The 20450-nt window shown below is 40.4% G+C and overlaps 1 protein-coding gene and 1 non-coding gene across 3 annotated transcripts in view; both read right to left on the bottom strand.

Annotated features, from left to right (window-relative positions):
- Window positions 1-20450, bottom strand: part of rspo2 (R-spondin 2) — a 123907-nt gene that overhangs the window by 85198 nt on the left and 18259 nt on the right. The gene's annotated exons all lie outside the window — the stretch shown is intronic.
- On the bottom strand, window positions 12711-12817 carry LOC122549623. The gene has a single exon (XR_006311620.1). It is a non-coding gene; the product is annotated as a U6 spliceosomal RNA (small nuclear RNA).

Below are 20450 nucleotides of genomic sequence, written 5' to 3'. Positions count from 1 at the left end.
TTTATCACCTCAGCTGGCAATCTGTTCCAAACTAGATTAGAACCCCACCCCCACCCCCCTCTCATTTATCTCTCCACCCTCCAGGCACTCTGCCTGTATTCCTGAAGGGCTTTTGCCCAAAACGTCAATTTTCCTGCTCCCTGGATGCTGCTGAACTGCTGTGCTTTTCCAGCACCACTCTAATCCAGAATCTGGTTTCCAGCATCTGCAGTCATTGTTTTTACCATTCATGTATGGTGTCTAGATAGCATCATCTAAGATGTATAGTGCCCGTCTCTACCACCTCTGCTGGCAACACATTCAAGGCAACCCACCACCCTGTCCGTAAAGATTTTCCACACATTTCCCTTAAACTTTTCCCCTCACCTTGAACTAGTGACTGCTAGTAATAGCTAGTTTGCCCGAACAGTCTGTTGTAATTTAGGTCATTTATATAAGAACGGTGAAATAGTTGCAATAAATCATGGGCACAGACATTACTGGCTGGTTAAGTATTTGTCATTTTTAGTTGCCCTTGAGAAGTTGGTAGTTTGCTGCCTTCATGAAATCATTACCACCTACGTATCTGTAGGTTGACCCACAATGCTGTTAGGGAGGGAATTCCAGGATTTTGACCCAGTGACACAAAAGAAATGACAATATAAATCCAAATAAGGATAAGGGGAGGTTTGGAGAGGGAACTTGAAGGTGACAGTATTCCTATGTATCTGCTGCCCTTATCCTTCAAGATGGAAGTAGCTGTGGGTTTGGAAGGTGCTGTCTTAAAAAAAAAAGGTACACACTGCTGCTACTGAATGCAGTAGCGTGACAAATGTTTGTTGATGTGGTGTCAATCAAGATGGCTGGAAGGTGTCGAGCATTACTGGAGCTGCATGCATCCAGGCAAATGGGAAATATTCCTTCTCACTTGTCTCAAGAATGGTGGACAGGCTTTGGGGGAGTCAGGAGGAGACTTATTCACTGCAGTATTCTTAACCTCTGACCTGCTCTTGTTGCTACTATATTTTTGTGCAATGAATCCAGTTGAGTTCCTACTTAAATGGTAACCCCAGGAAGTTGATAGGAGAACTCATTAATGGTAATGCCATGATGTCACAGGATGATGGTTAGATTGTTCGTTGTTTTATTGGAGATAGTTGTTGCCTGGTGTTTGTATAGTGAAAATGTTACTTGCCAGTCCAAACCTAGATATTGTCCAGGTCTTGTTGCATTTAAGCATAGACTGCCTCAGTATCCATCAAGCTGCAAATGGTGCTGAGAAGTCTGCCCGTGAACATCCACTTCTGACCTTATGATGGAGGGAGGATCATTGATGAAACTGCTGGAAAAAAGGTGGTTGGACCTAGGATGCTATCCTGAGGATTTTTTGCAGGAATGTCCTGCAGCAGAGATGACTGGCCTCCAACAAATGAGAGCATCTTGCGATGTGCTCAGTATAACTCTAACCAGGGGAGAATTTCCAGCCCCTCCATCCCAACCTTGACATGGAGGGAGTCACTCACCTCATTTAATCTCTGAATTCCGTGCTTTGAACAGTGTTTGAACCAAGGGCATAATGAGGTCAGGAACAGAGTGGCTCTGGTGGAATCCAAACTGGTAGTCACTGAGCAGGTTCTTGCTGAGATGTTCCTTGGTAGCATTGTTGATGACACCTTCCATCGCCTGCTTCTGTACAGGACATACCTGGGCAATTTTCCATATTGTCTGGTAGATGCCAATGTTGTAACTATACTGGAACAGCTTGACCAGGGGAGTCTTGAGTAACAATTATTGGCTAGGGGAGCAGCAAGTTCTGGAGCACAAGTCTTCAGTACTGTTGCTGGATCATCACAGCCCATAGCCCTTGCAGTATCCAGTGCCTTCTGCCCCTTTTTAGATATCACATGGAATGAATCAAATTGGTCGAATACTGGATAAAAACTGAAAAAAAAACTGCAATTGCTGGAAATTGGAAACAAAGACAAATTGCTGAAGAGGCTCTGCAGATCTAGCAGCATCTGTGGAGAGAAATCAGTTAATGTTTTGGGTTCAATGACCCTTTCGTAGAGGGAAATTTTGATTTCTCTCCACAGATGCTGCCAGAGCTGCTGAGACTTTGCAGCATTTTCTGATTTTGTGTCTGAAGAATGGTATCTGTAATGCTGCATACCACCGGAAGAGGCAAAGATGGATCATCCACTCGGCACTTCTGGCTAAAGATTGCTGCAAATGACAGCCTTATCTTTTGCACGGATGTGCTGGACTCTTCCATCATGGAGGTTGGGTATACTTGTGGGGCTTCCTCCTCCAGTGATTTGTTTAATTGTCTGTCACCGTTCACAACAATTGGACTATAGAGCTTAGATCTGATCCATTTGTACTGGGGCTGCTTTGGGGATTGTTAACTCAAGACTTGTCAAGTTAGATCAGAGAAAAAAAAAAAGGTAGCTACCCTCATTCACAACATCATTTTGGGATTGAAAGAAACCAAATCTGCACTAAGCCTGGAGATAGCCAAACAATTGAAGGAATTACACAATGAAGGGAGGTAATGTATACAAGGTCTCTGTTCCCTGGAGTTTAAATTAAAAAAAAGGATTTCAATGAAAGATATAAAATTCTTAAGGGGCTTGATCAGGGTCAAGGTTCAAAAAAATTGAAGAGAATCAGAAATAAAAAAAGGGGTCAAGAGAAGAGAAGATATATTTCTTCATCTAGAGAGTTGTGGATCTTTGGAACTTTGTAACTCAATTAAATGAATGCTCTAATTGAATCTATTGAAGGCGGAAGTCAATAGATTTTTGGATATTAAAAAAGGAACTTGGGGACTACGAGAAGAAAGTGAAAACTTAAGTTAAATATAAAGTCAGCCATGGCCCAGCTGAAGAACAGAACAGGCTCAAGGGGACAAGTGGCTCGCTTCTTGTTTTTTTTTAAACAGCATTCCCCAGTTTGAAAGTAAGATTCCCGCAAGTGCCAATGGTAGCATCAGACATATTGGAGAACTGCCCATTACATCAGTCTGGATTGAAGTAAAAATGATCATTTAATGACACCTTAAAAAAAAGGTAAGAGGTCATATCCAGGAGCAGACTTAGTAAATAAAATGTTTTTCAAAAATCAAATCATGAGGGGAAGCAAGCCAGTTGTCATGGATACCATATAAAGCAATTATTGATCAATTATGCAATTCCCAACATAGCAAGAACTTAAATATTGGAACATACAAGTTTTCAAATATTTAAGAAATAAATCAGACTTTAGCAATGACAACATAGCCCAGTTAAAATTAGGACTCGACATGGCAGCTCCTAACTTACTGAAAACGATAACTTGTACATTTGATCTTACACACTGATTAGTCCTAGAAACAGTATCTAAATAAGAGCACGCACACAAGATTTTTCACAAATTTTATCTATTTGGATCAAACAACATTGGTTGAAAATAAAACATACGTGCACATGTTTTACAACAGAAGTGACTAAGTGCTGCAGTTAAATTAGGAAATTGGTGCAATTGGTGTTTGTGTGTAAGGAAATAAATCCCTATTTGATTGAGCTTGAATGTTGTTTTATATAACATCTGCAATGGAAACCACTTTCCCCAATGCCTCTCATTGTTAACCTCAGGGCACACAGGCCTAGTCTGTTCATTCACTCCTTGTAAGACATTCTCTTTATTGGTGAAACTGGTTATTGCACTCCTTCCTTATGAAAGGAAAACAAAAAACTGTACACATTATTCCAGGCATAGCCTCATCAATAGTAGTTCTTCCCAAAGGCAGATAGTTTGCAGTTTTCTCAATACCTTACCTGTTACACATGGATTTGCAAATGTCAATACAATGCAGTGCCACAAAGTACCACTCGCCATAATGTTATATAGATTGGTTGGGTTTTCCTCTCTTGCTACCCAATGAGTGTCCTCAAATTTTCTGCAAGTCTCTCAATTTCAAGGAAACCTGTAACTTGCTGCTAATAGGCAAAAAACATCTTCCAGTCACTGCTAGATAGACTAGTGTTTTTTCCTCGACCATACTAGACCAAGCTGGTCCTATACTTTGGACAGGATAGTGGCAGCAGCCTTCATCCTGAACAGCAGTACATTTTCAAAAATATGTATTTCCATTCAGTTGCATGGAGTACCTCCCTCAGAAGCTCAGATTTTCAAACAGCGTTTCTTTTCCTCCCACTTTAGTTGACATCTCTCTAATATCTTTTGCAAGTTCACTTGCTTTAGAGCAACACCAATCAACTAGAGTCATGCAGTCATAGAGATGTATGGAAACAGATCAGTCAGTCCAACTCTTCCATGTTGACCAGATATCCTAAATTCATCTTGTCCCATTTGTCAACACTTGCCCCAATCCATCTAAACCCTTCCTATTCATATTCTGGATTAGTGGTGCTGGAAGAGCACAGCAATTCAGGCAGCATCCGAGGACAGGCAAAATCGACGTTTCGGGCAAAAGCCCTTCATCAGGGCTTCACCTTCGGGCAAAAGCCCTTCACCTTCCTATTCATATACCCATTCAGATGACTTAAAATGTTGGGATTGTACCAGCCTCCAACTACTTCCTCTGACAGCTCATTCCACACATACACCACCCTGTGTGTGTGAAAAAGTTGCCCCCAGGTCCTTTTTAATCTTTCCCCTTCCTTAAATGTACACCCTCTAATTCTGGACTCTCAGGGAAAAGACCGTGTCTATTTATCCTATCCATGCCCCTCTTGTTTTTGTAAAACTCGGAGGTCACCCCTCAGCCTCAGATGCTGGGAAAACAGCCCCAGCCTCTCCCTGTAGCTCAAACCCACCAATCCTGGCAACATCCTTGTAAATCTTTTCTGAACCCTTTCATGTTTCACAAAAAAAGTGGCCTAACCAATGTCCTGTACAGCTGCTACATGACCTCCAACTCCTATACTCAATACTGTGACCAATAAAGGAAAGCATACCAAACGCCTTCTTCACTATCCTATCTACTGGTGACTCCACTTTCAAGGAGTGATGAACCTGCGCTCCAAGGTCTCTTTGTTCACCAACACTCCCATGAGCTTACCATTAAGTGTATACATCCTGCTAAGATTTGCTTTCCCAAAATGCAGTACCTCGCATTTATCTAAATTAATCTCCATCTGCCATTTCTCTTGCCACTGGCCCAAATGTTCAAGATCCCGTTGTATTCGGAGGTAACCTTCACAGTCTTCTAGACCACCGATTTTTGTGTCATCTGCAAGCTTATTTACTATACCTTCTATGTTCATATCCAAATCAGTTATATAAATGACAAAAGGCAGTGGGCCCAGCACTGATCATTGTGGCACACCACTGGTCTCCAGTCTGAAAGGTAACCCTCCACCTTCACCCTTGGTCTTCTATTTTGAACCAGTTCTGTTGCTTCCTCTGGAAGGCATTCACTAATGAGCTATCTTCTGGGAGGAGGAGGACAAGGAAAAATCAACATTGCTCATATGTTCTCCAGAAGGTTGTTCACAACCTTCTAAATGGGAAGTGTTGTCTGCCCTTAAGAGGTAGATGCAAAGCATCCTGTGGCAGTATTTAGGAATTGGAAATATTAAGAGTCATGGCCAACATTTATCCCACTATCATGAAAATAAACTCTAGTCATTGTTGTAATACTGTTTGTGGGATCTTGCTTCATTTAATTTTGGTTGCTGCATTTCCTTCATTACAGCAATAGTTACACAAAGTTCATTCACAGCTAGGAAACAATTTTTAATACAAGAATGCAAATGACACCATAGAAATCCAAATTCCCATCTTTCCTTTCTAGTAACCAATCTTCTTGAGCATTTCTCCTTGCCAGTACACGGTTATGTCTGATCATCAGCATTTTCTTTTCCCCCATACTCCAAAACAATTGCCAACATATCACTTCTACTTCTGTCGCACGTTTAAATCAGAATAAGATATCCCAAGGCATTTCACCCAGCCATTACAAAAAAAAAATGCAACACCAGGCCACACAAAAAGGCAATATTAGCTCAGAACTCAAGCTTCAAGATTCATTTTAAAAAGAGAAACAAAAGTAAGGCAGAAATGTGGATAGCTGGAGTATGGGGGGAAAAAAGAAAAATGCTCAAGACCAGACACAAGCTGTGTACTTGCAAGAAGTGCTCAAGAAGATTGGTTACTAGAAAGGAAAGATGGAGTGAATTCCAGAGCTTGCAGCCTAGGCAGCTACAGCCATGAAACAATGAAAATGGTCATGCCACAAGAGAGAGTAGAGTACAGGGAATTTAACTGAGTAATCAAGCTAAGTAGCATACCATTAAATAGGATGGAATATTTAGCTTAGATAGGATCACATTAACTGGTTTGTTGCCCTGTTAATTAAGCTCAGAACAAAGCTCTCTTGAAAAAGACAATCAACCTGAAACATGAACCCTTGTTTCTTTCCCTTGCAGATGCTGCCCAGTCAACGGGAAAGTATCAAATGAAAATAAAACAGACATACAATTGTGGAAAAGATTAGTAATAACACAGAGGACTAGAAAAGTTTTAAAAATCAAAAGACGACTAATAGAAGACAGGGACAAATTACACAGGTGGATAAAGCTAGCAAGTAATATCAAAACAAATGGTAGCGGCTTCTTTAAATATTGAAGAAACAGGGACCAAAGTGAACATAGGTCACCGAGAGAATGAACCTGGGGAGGTAACATGAAGAACCAGGAAATGGCAAAGGGGTAGAATGAATATTTTGTGCCATTATTCATGATAGAAAAGTGATCACTAATAGCATTAAAAGTACCAAATGAGGGGGCTAAGATGGAAGAGCCAGAGCAGTCATTGGCAGATAGGATCAAGGAAGACCCTAAGGCTTTCTATACCTATATCAGGAATAAAAGAATGACTAGAGTAAGATTAAGGCCAATCAAACATAGTAGTGGGAAGTGTGAGTGGAGTCAGAGACGACAGGGGAAGCACTAAATGAATACTTTTCATCAGTATTCACATTAAAAAAAAGACAAAGGTTGAGAAGAATACGGAGATACAGGTTACTAGACGAGGTGAGATTGAGGTTCACAAGGAGGAAATGGTAGCAGTTCTGGAAAGGGTGAAAATAAACAAGTCCCCTGGGCCGGATGGGATTTGTCCTATGATTCTCTGGGAAGCCATGGAGGAGATTGCCGAGCCTTTGACTTAGAGCTTCATGTCATCATTGTCTACAGGAATAATGCCAGAAGACTGGAGGATAGCAAATGTTGTTCCTTTGTTGATGGGGAGCAGAGACAACCCTGGTGATTATAGACCTGTGAGCCTTACTTCAGTTGTGAGCAAAGTGTTTCAAAGGGTTATAAGAGATAGGATTTATAATCATCCAGAGAGGATTAGGTTGATTAGGGATAGTCAACACTGTTTTGAGAAGGGCAAGTCATGCCTCACAAACCTTAGAGTTCTTTGAGAAGGTGACCAAACAGGTAGATGAGGATAAAGCAGTTAATGTGGTGTATATGGATTTCAGTAAGGCATTTGATAAGGTTCCTCATGGTAGGCTATTGTACAAAATGTGGAGGCATAGGACTGAGGGGGATTTAACAGTTTGGATCAGAAATTGGCTAGCTGAAAGCCAGAGGGTGGTGGTTGATGGGAAATATTCATCCTAGAGTTCAGTTATTAATGGGGTACTGCAAGGATCTTTTTGGGTGCACTGTTTATCATTTTTATAAATGACCTGGATGAGGGCATAGAAGGATGGGTTAGTAAGTTTGTGCATGACACTAAGGTCGATAGAGTTGTGGATAGTCACGAAGGATGTTGCAGGTTACAGAGAGACATAAATAAGCTGCTGAGCTAGGTTGAGAGGTGGCAAATGGAGTTTAATGTGGAAAAGTGTGAGGTGATTCACTTTGGAAGGAGCAGCAGGAATGCAGAGTACTGGACTAATGGTAAGATTCTTGGTAGTGCAAATGAGCAGAGAGATCTGTGTCCAGGTATACAGATCCTTGAAAAGTTCCCAAGGTTGATAGGTTGTTAACGTGACATATGGTGTGTTAGCTTTTATTGTAGTGTGATTAAGTTTCAGAACCCACGAGATCATCCTGCAGCTGCACAAACTTCTGGTGCAGCCACACTTGAAATATTGGGTACTGTCCTGGTCACCACATTATAGGAAGGATGTGGAAGCTTTGGAAAAGGGTTCAGAGGAGATTTACTAGGATGTTGTCTGGTATGGAGGAAACATCTTATGAGGAAAGGCTGATGGACTGGAGGCTGTTTTCATTAGAGAGTCGTCGAGAGGTGACTTAATTGAGACACAAAATAATCAGAGTTAGATAGATTGGACAGTGAGTCTTTTTCCTCAGGTGGCAATGGCTAGCATGAGGGGACATCGCTTTAAATTGAGGGGTGATAGATATAGGACAGATGTCAGAGGTAGGTTCTTTACTCAGAGCAGGAGGAGGTGTGGAACAGACTGCCTGCAACACTAGTACGCTCACCAGCTTTAAAGGACATTTAAATACTCCTTGGATAGGCATTTGGACGAGAATGGAATAGTGTAGGTTAGATGGGCTTCAGATTGGTTCCACAGGTCGGTGGAACATCAAGGGCCGAAGGGCCTGTACTGCGCTGTAATGTTCAACGTTCTAAATAATAACAGAAAATGTTGGGAAGCTAAATAGGCATGAAGGCTGATAAGTTCCCAACCTGATCAGTTGTATCCCAGGATATTAAAGTATAATTAGAGATAATGCATGTACTCGTAGTCTTCGAAAAATCCTTGGATTCAGTAAAAGACACAAGCCAATGGGAAAATTGCTGATGTAACACCTTTATCCAAAAATTGGAGGAGGAAAAAGAGGGGAGAAAAGGTTAGTTAGCTTACTGTGTTTCATTGAGGAAAATGCTAGAGTCTATTATATAAAGATGTAATAGCAAAACATTTGAAAATGCAGATGATCAAGTCAAGTCAGCATAGTTCTGTGAAGGGTTAAAAAAAAAAAAGACAAAGACAAAGATAAACCTGACAAGATTATTAGAATTCTTTGAAGTGGTAGCAAATGGGATTGATAAAAAAAGCAGTGGATGTATCATATTTGAATTTTCAGAAGGCATTTGATAAAGTACCACAGTCAATAAGAGCCCATTGCATTGGAGATAGCTATTAGCATGGATAGATAACTGCCACTTATCAACTAGCCAGAGAGTTGTAATAACATGTAGAGGGAGACATTCTGGATGGTACCATATAACCAGTAAAAAAGTACCACAAAAATCCTAGCTGGGGCTGGATTTTGTAACATATCCCTGACTTGGGAAGAAAAAGGAGTGCACTATCACCATGTTTGTGGGGAATTACTTTTTAAAAAAAAAAAGTGTTAGAAATATGGAGCAAGGATAACAAATATAGAGGAACACAGACAGGTCCAGTGAAAAACTTGGCAAATGGAGTCTAATGTGGGGAATGAGGTTATGGACATTGGCAGGAAGAATAGAAGGAGTGAATACTACTTAAATGGAGAAATGCTGCAGGATATTGCAGGAGAAATGCAGTGGGATGTTACTCATGTCTCCTTATACAAGGACAGCAAAGAGGTGGAACGAGTGGAGAGGGTCAAGCTCCTGGTAGTGGTCATCCACAACAAGCTTTCTTGGACTCTTCATGTGGACACACTGGTTACAAAGGCCCAATGTCACTTCTTCCTCAGGCAGCTGAGGAAATTTGGCACGATGGCAAATACCCTTGCCAACTTTTATAGGTGCGCTATCAAGAACATGATGTCTAGATGTATCACTACCTGGTATGACAGCTGTACCATTCAAGATCAGAGATGGTTACAGAGTGTCGAATTCGGCCCAGACAGATAATCACAAAGGCCAACCTCCCAACTATAGAATCCATCTACCAAACCTGCTGTTAAGGAAAGGCCATCAACATTCTCAAAGTTCCATCCTACCCTGACAACGTTCTTCTACAACCTCTACCATTGGAGAAGGTAGAGAAGCCTGAACACGTACCAGCAGGTTCCAAAACAGTTTCTGCTAACCGATTTTTGTTTTTGCCGCTGTTTACCTATAATTTACTTAGTTATGCTACTTAACTCTGATCTGCCTGTATTCCTCGCAAGACAAAGCTTTTCACTGTGCCTCAGTACATGTGACAATAAATTCAATTCTCCTCGTGTCTGTGTGGGTTTCCTCCAGGTGCTCCGGTTTCCTCCCACAATCCAGAGCTTTGAAAGTCAGGTGAATTGGCCATGCTAAATTGCCCATAGTATTAGATGCATTAGTCAAGGGTAAACATAGGGAAGGGGAATGGGTCAGGGTGTTACTCTTCGGAGGGTCAGTGTGGACTTGTTGGGCCAAAGGGCCTGTTGTTTCCATACCGTAGGGAATCTAAACAAACCTAAAATTCAATTCAAAGTTGCAACACTAAAGGATTTGGGGATCCTTCTATAAGAATCACAAAAAGGCAGCACCCAAGTTCAGCAAGTAATAGGGAAGGCAAATGGCATGTTGGCTTTTATTTCAAAAGGGAAGTTTTGCTAAAACTACACAAGACCCAGCTGGAGTACTTTAGTAATGTAGAAGGCTATCCAGAGAAGGTTCACTAAGCTGGTACCAGGCATGGAGGGACTGTCTTATGACGAGAGGTTGACTCTGTACCTTTTAAGAATAAGAGGTAGGTTAATTGAAACACAGATTTCTTGGAAACCTAACAGCGTTAAGTGTAGAAAAGTTGTTAACACTTGTGAGAGACTAGGACCAGAGGAGAATGTCAAAGCAAGGGGTTGCAGATTTAAAAGCAAAAGGTAGAGGAAAATTTTCTTCTTTTGAGGGTAGTGGAGCTGTGGAATTCTTCACCACAGAGGCCTGTCGAGGCTGGGTCATTAAATATACTCAATGCTGAGGCAGACAGATTTTTCCAATCCATTAGGAAATCAAGGGTTATTGACAAAAGACTATAAAAGAAAAGAGTTGAGGATTACTAGATGACCCATGATCTCACCAAGCAGTAGCGCAAAATCAAAAAGAGGGCGAATAGCCTATTTCTGTTTCCATGTCAAATAGTGTTGTGGGTTGGCAGATGGTGACAAGTAGAATATTATAGGGATCCATACTGAGGGCTGTATTGTGTGTAATGGGCATCAGCAAGTGAGGGAGCCACAGTGAGGGAGTAGTCAACATTAGTTAAGCAGACCCTCTTTGGAGGAAAAAAAGATACCTTTATCTGAAAGAGACCCCAGAGAATTTGAGCCTGTATCCATTGGAATTTAGAATCCTAGGAGGCAACTTGATTGAAACACAATAGAAGGGACTTGATAAGGTAGAGGTGATAACTCTTTTTCCTTATGTGGGAGAATATAGAATGGAGGAGTCACGGTTTAAAATATAAGGAGAAATTCTTTCAGAAGGTAATAACTCAAATTCTCTTCCCATTGAGCATTAGAGGTTTGTTCAGTGAATGTTTTGAAGGCAGGACTGAATAGAGTCTCGACTAAGAGAAAAGGAGTTGTAGGCCCAGGTACAGGAAGATTTAAAAAATGGAGTCCATAATCAGATCAGACATGATCTTATTGAATGGAAGAGGAGGCTAAGTGGCCCCCAGTGGCCTACTCCTGCTCTGAACTCACATTTGTAGGTCTGCTTTTATGGACACCTGGAATTCATTTGCACTGCCTTTGGCGTGCAGAGAAGTTCCCCAAAACTTCAACTCAAAAAAAAAAAGGACAACAGGAGAGATAGAGGGATGTTTGCCAGGATGTTACAGATGCTAGTACGGAGATAGTGTGAATGATACTTTGGTCAATTTTGAGCCTGTCAGTTTCATACATGTATAAATTTAATGTTCCTGAAATAATCAACCCCTGATTTTAAAAGAAAGGTGCACAGGATATGGCGGTCATTGGCAAAGCCAGCATTTTTTGCGAATTCGAATTACCACTAAAAAAAAGGTGATTAACCACCTTCCTGAACCCCTGCAGTTCCTCTGGTCCAGGTACAACAAAACTGCTATCAGGTTGGCACAATTGATGGGCTCACAAGGCCAGTGCAGAGGGCAATTGAAAAAATTCATTATATTGAGGAGAGTCTGGAGTCCCACATGGGCCAGAACAGGTAACGATGGTAGATTTCCTTGCTTTAAAAAAAAAGAGTTGTGATCAGTGAGCCAGATGAGTTCTACAACAATTGATTAAAAAAACCAAGAGAAAAGCATTCAATTCCAGTGCTTTAAATCAATTGAATTAAATTCCACATATTGCTGTGGTGGGATGGGTAGCTGGTAGTCCAGAGCATTAGCTTTTGATCAATAAAATAGAGCTGGTTAATAACTTCAATTTTTAAAAAGCCTATTTAAAAATCAGAAAGACTACCAAGAGACTGCAGTTTCTATGACTGTAAAACTCCATTTGAAGTTGTAGAATACACAATTAACATTTCTAATTTTCCACAAGGGTGAGAAGAGCTGATCTGAAATTATTCAGATGGTCAGGTAAATAGCAGATAAATCAGTTTTAAAATGCAGTAAAAAGCAGCTAAACTCAGGCAAATGTTTAAGCAGTCCATCCTCATTCAAACTGCATATTTTGCTCAATGCATCTGCAGCATCATAGACAGTATAGCATGGAAACAGACCTTTTGGTCCAACTCGTCCACGCCAACCAGATATCCCAACCCAATCTAGTCCCACCTGCCAGCACCTGGCCCATTTCCCTCCAAAACGTTCCTCTTCATAGTCCCATCCAAATGCCTTTTAAATGAAAAATATGGAACGCTTCACAAATTTGCATGTCATTCTTGTGCAGGGCACATACTAACCTTCTCTGTATCGTTCCAATTTTAGCATATGTGCTGCCGAAGCGAGGACTAGTGCATCCTCATGTACCCCACAAACATTATCACAAACTCAAACTAACACCAGATGAAGATTTTAAATTAGACTGAGCACTTGAAATAAAATCCCCTTGTGGAGGTCACCCATCATCCAGTTTTAGTGTCATTACTGTTCACTAAAGTGAAGTGAGCACACAACACAGTGCTCAAACCTGGAGCTCAGCATCACACTGCCAAAATCAAAGTTAGACAGTCCATAAACTTTAAATCAACAGTGCAAAAATCATGTTGGCTTCCAGCTGTATTCCAACTGTTCTTGGAACAAGTTGAAATAGATCTTTATTTCAATTACTTTGTCTTAATCCAAACCTTTTTCAAAGCTAAAATGTCATTGCATATTGGATTTTTGGGAAGTTGAAGTAAAGACAGTTAATCAAAAAATTCTGATAATATTCTTGTTAAGACAACCTCATACTTTGAGAGATACATATATAGATATATCTCTGTACTAATTCCCTTTCAGGGCAAAAACATTCTTAACGGCATCTAGGCCATTTTAAAGAGCAACTGTGCAGAGCAATAAATCAATCTTTAGAATTTTATACATTAACACATTCTTTCAGAGTCATGAATGTATCTTCAACTGAATAAACCAAAATACATACTGAGGAATTTTTAAACATTATCAAAACAAAAAATGTATGCCTGCTCTGAAACACAGAACGTTAGAGTCAAAAATAAAAAAAAAGGAGAAACAGCAGATGCTGGAATCCAAATTGAACAGGCAGGAGGCTAGAAGAACACACCACCTGATGCTGCCTGGCTTGCTGTGTTCTTCCAGGCTCCTGTCTGAAACACATAAGCACAGTGACCGCTGGAGAAACTCAGCAGTTTGATTTTGTGTCAGCCCTGGTTTGATGGGCATACCTTTCAGGGTCAGGAGATTGTGGTTCAAAGTTCCTCTCCAGAGCCTGATGCACAGAAATCTGGGTGGACACAATTGCAACTACGGAGGGGAGGGTTGCCATATCAGTTGGAGATGCTATATTTCAGATTAAATGTTAAACTGAAGCCTCATCTACCCTGGGTGGTGTAGTGAGAAGATCCCACAGTGCTAGTTCAAAGTAGTGCAGGGATATTCTCCCTGGGGTCCTGATCAATCTTTATCACTCAGCCTACAAATATCACAAGCAAGTTACTGTCATGATCACATTGCTGTAGAGAGGGCCATCTATACATAATATTGGAAATGCAGTAGCTGGTTCATATAATCATCATGTCAGAAGAATTAAGTTATTATTGGGGCATTTTGAAGTGGTACTGAGTTTTATATAAAGGCAAACCTCTTAGCAACTTCTGGAGAACTTCTAGAAGTCATCGCTAAACTGTTCAACTTAAATCTTCCTGTTTCATTCCATATTCAAATATTGATGGGGTATATTTGTTGACTTCAGTCTTTGAAGTTATAGCTTGCTCTGATTTTTCCAAGAAAGAATTCTCTATTTTCATTACTATTTATGAGAAAACGTTCCTGACTGCAGCCCAAATTCACCCAACTGCAATTACAATTATGCCCTTTCAGTTGAGGATTTAACCCAAAACATTTCTTGAAATAAATCCAACTAACATTGTTAATGACTTGCTCAGATCACTGCTTAACCTTCTCAACTTTGAGTTCAAACAAAAAAAAGTGGAGCCAATTTTAAAAGTGACCTTACCCAAATTACATTTTGATGACTAGGGTGGCAACTGGGCAATACCTGCCAAAACTGACCACATACATTTCAGGTCAACTTCTGTTGTCAAGTGCATTTAGTACTTCAACCAAGACCCATGCAATTGTCAACAACACTGATTGTAAATTTAAACTCCAGTGGATGAAGTTTAATCAGCTAAAATAAAGGTCAATTATGACTCACTGAATAGTACACACTTGAGTCCAAGATCATAATTCAAGTTCCACTTCACAATCTGGTTTGACTAGTTAGTGATAGTTCTCAGAACTAAAAAGGGATTAAGGGTACAGGGAGAAACCAGGAACAGGGCACTGAATAGGATGATCAGCCATGATAATACGGAGTGGCAGGGTAGCCTCAGAGTGGCCAGATGATTTACTGCTACTCCTATTTTCTGCTTTTCTAGTACTCCATTGCAATACAGAAATGAGACTGCGTGAGAGAGTGGAGAGGACGAGCTGCGCAATTAGAGAAATCCATGTTTGATGGAGCTGTTGCAGAAATCAGCATTAACCTTCGAGAACCTTTACCTTACATATCATGATAGTTGTGCAGAAGCTTGTGCCAACAGTCGCACAGTCACGACTACCCAACTCTCTCATCTATCCCCATCCCTCCCATCCAAGATTGTTATTCTTAAGATTTTACAATTTTCATTTTATTCAGAATTGGAAGATTCACAGGTCATAGGCTTGAGAACTATTGACCTAGACACCTCTTCAATTATTGCTGAAAAGGTGTTGCTGGAAAAGCACAGGTCAGGCAGCATCCAAGGAGGAGAATCGATGTTTTGGGCATAAGCCCTTCTCCTGCTCCTTGGATGCTGCTGGACCTGCTGCGCTTTTCCAGCTTGCTGAAAAGGTGTTGCTGGAAAAGCACAGGTCAGGCATCCAAGGAGCAGGAGAATCGATGTTTTGGGCATAAGCCCTTCTCCTGCTCCTTGGATGCTGCCTGACCTGCGGCGCTTTTCCAGCAACAGCAGTCCTCGCTTTCTTTTTACCTCTTCAATTATTACCTCCTTCAGTGGGATGAACCCAATCAATGCAATGATGGACAGTTAATCTCAAGTGGGACCATGTTCCCATGTACAACTCCCTCAGTTATGTGGACTATACATTGCATGCTGCTGGTCTGAGCTCCTTGAATGACTGTCCTTTTCCAGTGGAGATCCTGTATTTATACTTATTGCCCTTGGCCCAAGTGTGCCAACCATTGTGCATGGCAATCTCTATTATTGTGGGCAGCGTTCAGCTTTGGGTAAGGTCTAAGAACTGGCTTTGTTTTTATTGTCTTTTAAAAGAAAAAAACTGGAGGCCTGCAACTTGTAAAAAAATTGATTTTTCATGCATAATTTCACAGCGAGGGAAACAAAACAGTGAACTTGTTTTGTGGCTTTGGCTTCCTGCAGTGTGATGATCAAAGGAGTTGTTTATGAAAGAAGTGGATTGGTTCTTAGATAACTAGCAAGCTAGAACTGGGAACAAATTGCAGACAAAAATAAAGTGTACACTGTTGTCCTCCCCAACAGAAGCTGTCCATTCTCTGCAGTAAAAATAAACTCAGTTTTAACTGGAGTAAAACCAGTTCCTTTTCCTGGAACAGTTTCTGTGACCTGTCACTTCTGAAGTGATAAATCAGAGACATTTTCTTTCCGAGAGTCAGTTATTGTGTACTAATAAACCAGTGGAAGTTTTCAGAAAAAGGAAAACTGAATACAAACAGCTTGACTAGCTGAAGTGAAGTGATCATCTCAATATGAGAATCTGCAAAGAAAACCACTAACTTGGCAGTTTTCCCTACATCTGCCAATAATTCTGTTCTGCGTCTCTATGGAAAAGAGGACTCAGACAAAAATTTTGCTCAAATATTTATTCTAGTTCACTTGTAGCTGATGTCCAGTGTATTTATAATAGATAGCAACTCCTGCTTAGTTCAGAAACTCGGCCCTTGCTTTCTATCAACCTTGGTCTGAAATTCAGGTAAGTATGTGTGTTACTTAATTTGGTATGACTCTAAAGAGTTATGGGGCTCAGTTTACGATGTGCTACAGACTCCTACCATTTCTTAAAACGCAGATGTTGTTTAGTCCCATGGATGAAACCATGGGTACCTTTGTGAGCTTATATATGTTCAAATTCAGACTGGTGAATAGCACAGGTATCATAGTTGACTAGGAACCTGTAATCTCAGTCTCCAAGAACGAACCAACCTCTGCACCTACACTAAGTGAGAAACTGGTCTAGGATGCTCCCCTACAAAAGATGGAATGACGAGTCTTATATAAAAGCTAATGCTGCCAATGATAGAAATCAAAAGAGATGACAATATAGACACTACTTATATGTCTGGGGTAGGGATAGCCTAGCAGCTTATAAATCACTGCAGTAACACTTACTAGAAATCTAGACATAAATGCGCTTATTCAATCAAATGTTGATTCGCAACATTTGCGTCCAAATTCATTACACGTTCAGGACCAAAAAAAAAAAAATCAGAATCCAACCATACAATAGAAAAAATAAAATTATGCTTGAAAAGGGAAAATTATTTTAAAACAAAACAATCTTTTACATCAAGAGCAAGCAAGGCACACTGGGAGGCAGAGTAAAGGCCAGTAGTGTATTGAAGAGCAAACACCATTACCGGTTCCCTTCACAATGGCAGAGAAAAATACAGGACTAATTGATAGATGATTGAAAAAGAAAGGAACAAATCCGAAGTGGAGACTCTGGTTTAGGTCAAGCAACAACAAGCACTAATCCTGCTCAGGTGACAGTGCTTATATTCAAACACATTCAGTTGATCTCCTTAAATATTTTCCTTATTTGTCCTTAAGCCTCAATGTTTAAGTAGCACAGACTAATATTATTTCAAATAAAACTCAGATTACACTAGACAGCCTGCTATTGCATTGTGACCAGCTTGGAGAAATTCCATTTGTTATTCACTATTAAACAAACCAATTGAATAAATGTTAGGAGCATTCAAACCCAGTCTGCTTGAAGCATGAAATGAATCTTAAATATTCTCAGCTGAAGTGCACACGAGAACTTCATTTTTAGATTTACACATGCATATCGTGCACAGGTTATTTTCCCCTACAGATATCAAACCATCAAAACTATATACTTCACCAGTTGCAATGTGTGTAATGGAGTAAATTTCAGCCCTGAGGAGGAGGTCGAACAAAGCTGGACCAGCCTCTTGCAGTGTCAGGGGAGACACACCTGAATAAAGCATTCCTACTCTCTGATCAAGTGGAAAGGTCTGAAGAGTGACCAGATTTGCATTTCTAAATCATCTTTCTTATCTTAGGGCACACCAAAGCACTTTACAACTAACTAACAACTATTTAGTCACTTATGATGCAAGAAATACAGCATTAAAATTTACACACAGCAAGCTACCACAAAAAAAAGTTAGAATAATGACCAGATCATCTATTTTAGTTTATTGCTGGATAACTGACCAGGGGACCAATAAAAAGGACTTTGTGCTGTAGTGGTAATGACTCCAGTGGGTCCCATTTTCTAGCCCAATTCATCTCAGGAGGTGCATCACGTTAATAAAGAAACAAAAATTTAAGAACCAAAACTCCATTATTCTTCAAATACTTGTCTCAGGATCCTTTACATACAAAAATGGATAGGCAGGACCACAATTTAAATGTCTCATCTGAAAGATAGTACCCCTTAACAGCAGTACTCCACTAGGATGTCAGTCTAGTTATTGCAATGTAAGAAATAAAACTGTCACAATTACAGCCTGGATACCTAGGAATTTAATTCCTTATTTAAAACACAAGAGGCACAGATAAATAGGAGTGTTTGTTCTCATTTGTTTTGAAAGGATCATGGTGAACATAACATACGTACATTAGAATTCAGATACTACTCAGTTTCATTAAGGGAAACCATGGTCCAAACAAAATCTCTAACAAGACTTTTTAAAAGGCAGACTGGTCAGAAGAGATGGCAGCCCTCGCAGAAGTAATGCAATGGATTCTCCATGTGGACTCACCATCTCAAATTCCTACAGATTGACCCATTTGACCCACCAAAATCTTAAGTATTCAAAAATGTAATGCCGCTCAGGTGAGGAGAACTGTAGTAGACTTAAAGCACAAACACATGTAAGGGCAAAGACAAGTAAAATAGTTTGGCTTTAAACATTATGTTTAGTTAATTAACAAAGCAAGCACAGATGATATGTTCAAGTTGAAACGCTGTTTCCCCTTAGTTACTTACTACTCAGTAAATCCTGCCACATACTTGAAAACATTTTAGCACCTTAGGGGTAGCACGGTGGCTCAGTGGTTAGTACTGCTGCCTCACAACAACATGTCCCAGGTTCAATTCCAGCCTTGGGAGACTTCTGTGTGGAGAGTTTGCACATTCTCCCTGTGTCTGCGTGGGTTTCCTCCGGGTGCTCCAGTTTCCTCCCACAGTCCAAAGATGTGCAGGTCAGGTGAATTGGCCATGCTAAATTGCCCATATCGTTAGGTGTATTAGTCAGAGGGAAATGGGTCTGGATGGGTTACTGTTCGGAGGGTCGGTGTGGACTGGTTGGGCTGAAGGACCTGTTTCCACACTGTAGGGAATCTAATCTAAATCAGCAATGTCAACCAGGATAAGGACGTTCAGACTCAGGAATTGGGATTCCACTTTGGATCTTGGAGCAGAATTCTCAGATTAGAGCCAAATACACTATTGTAATAACAGACCAAACTTCTTATTTTTAAAAATAGACTTCTGTCATTTATTTTTGCTTCTCTCAAGCCAGTTTATAGTTTTATGATCCCAGCCAATTTTTCTATCGGAAAAAGTCAGTTCCCGAATGAAATCTAGTTTGATAAATCATTGGTCTTTTCCCCTTTTTTTTTTAAAAAAGCCTTTCACTGAGCCACAAAAACCAAATCGTGTTCTTAATAAAGGTAGACGCTTATTACACAAAATATAAACATATCAAGTTAAACAGAAAACAAATCTGAAAGATTTCAAACACATGACAAAACAAAAATCCATCTTTTCCACAACTGTCACTTCCCAGTTGCTCAAAAAAAAAACACTTGGTTCCCGACCCAAACTGTTGGTAAAACTGCTCTTTCTCAGTTCCTATCCTGAGGGCCATGAAATGTTGCCTGAAATATTCAGTCCTGAGATTAGAATAGTATGGACTGTTCTAAACTGAGAAAGTCTAACAAAACACTCCCTGTTTGGAGGTTTTGACAAGCTAAAACCTCTTTCACTGAGATACCTTACGTCCTTAACTGCTCTGAACAAGTCTCCTTTTCCTAGGAGAGATTAGGCCATTGTTTACTTAGCTCAGATGGTTAGAGTGCGGTACTAATAACACTACAGCCATGGGTTCAAATTCCATCCTGACCCAACTTACTGGCTTGCAGCCCCAACTTAAATAGCGTTGTGGTGCTCCCTCATTACCGAGGTAACACACATGGTTGCCCCTTGCTGATCGAAATGAACCAAGCTCACTATTTAGGCCCCTTGCTCATATAGTGGTTAGTTTCCACACCTGTTATGCAGGAGACAGTGGCTCAATTCCCCACTTGACAGGGCATTTTTGTGGAGTTCTTGTGGCACAGTGGTAACGTGTCTACCCTTGAACAGAGACCCAAGTTCAAGTCCCACCTGCTGCAGAGATGGGTAATAACATCTCTTCAAACAGCTTGATTAAAGATAGGAAAATGATGAAAGCCTTCTAGAAGAGAGATTATACTTGAACCCCAATCAAGTCTCCTTCAAACTGCACCTAAAAAGAAAAGTGTGCTAAATTAAAAATAAACTTTATCCTCAGAGATTCTACCACAGCTAATGACTAAATGCTTTAAGACCATGAAGATGTTGGAGCAGAGGTAAGCCATTTAGCGGGATCATGGAAAAGTAATGATCAGATCAGCCATTATCCTACATT

This window comes from Chiloscyllium plagiosum, chromosome 4 (assembly GCF_004010195.1).
Source record: "Chiloscyllium plagiosum isolate BGI_BamShark_2017 chromosome 4, ASM401019v2, whole genome shotgun sequence".
Classification (NCBI taxonomy): Eukaryota; Metazoa; Chordata; class Chondrichthyes; order Orectolobiformes; family Hemiscylliidae; genus Chiloscyllium; species Chiloscyllium plagiosum.
The sequence above is the reverse complement of the archived record's forward strand: the minus strand, read 5'-3'. Positions and strand labels throughout refer to the sequence as shown.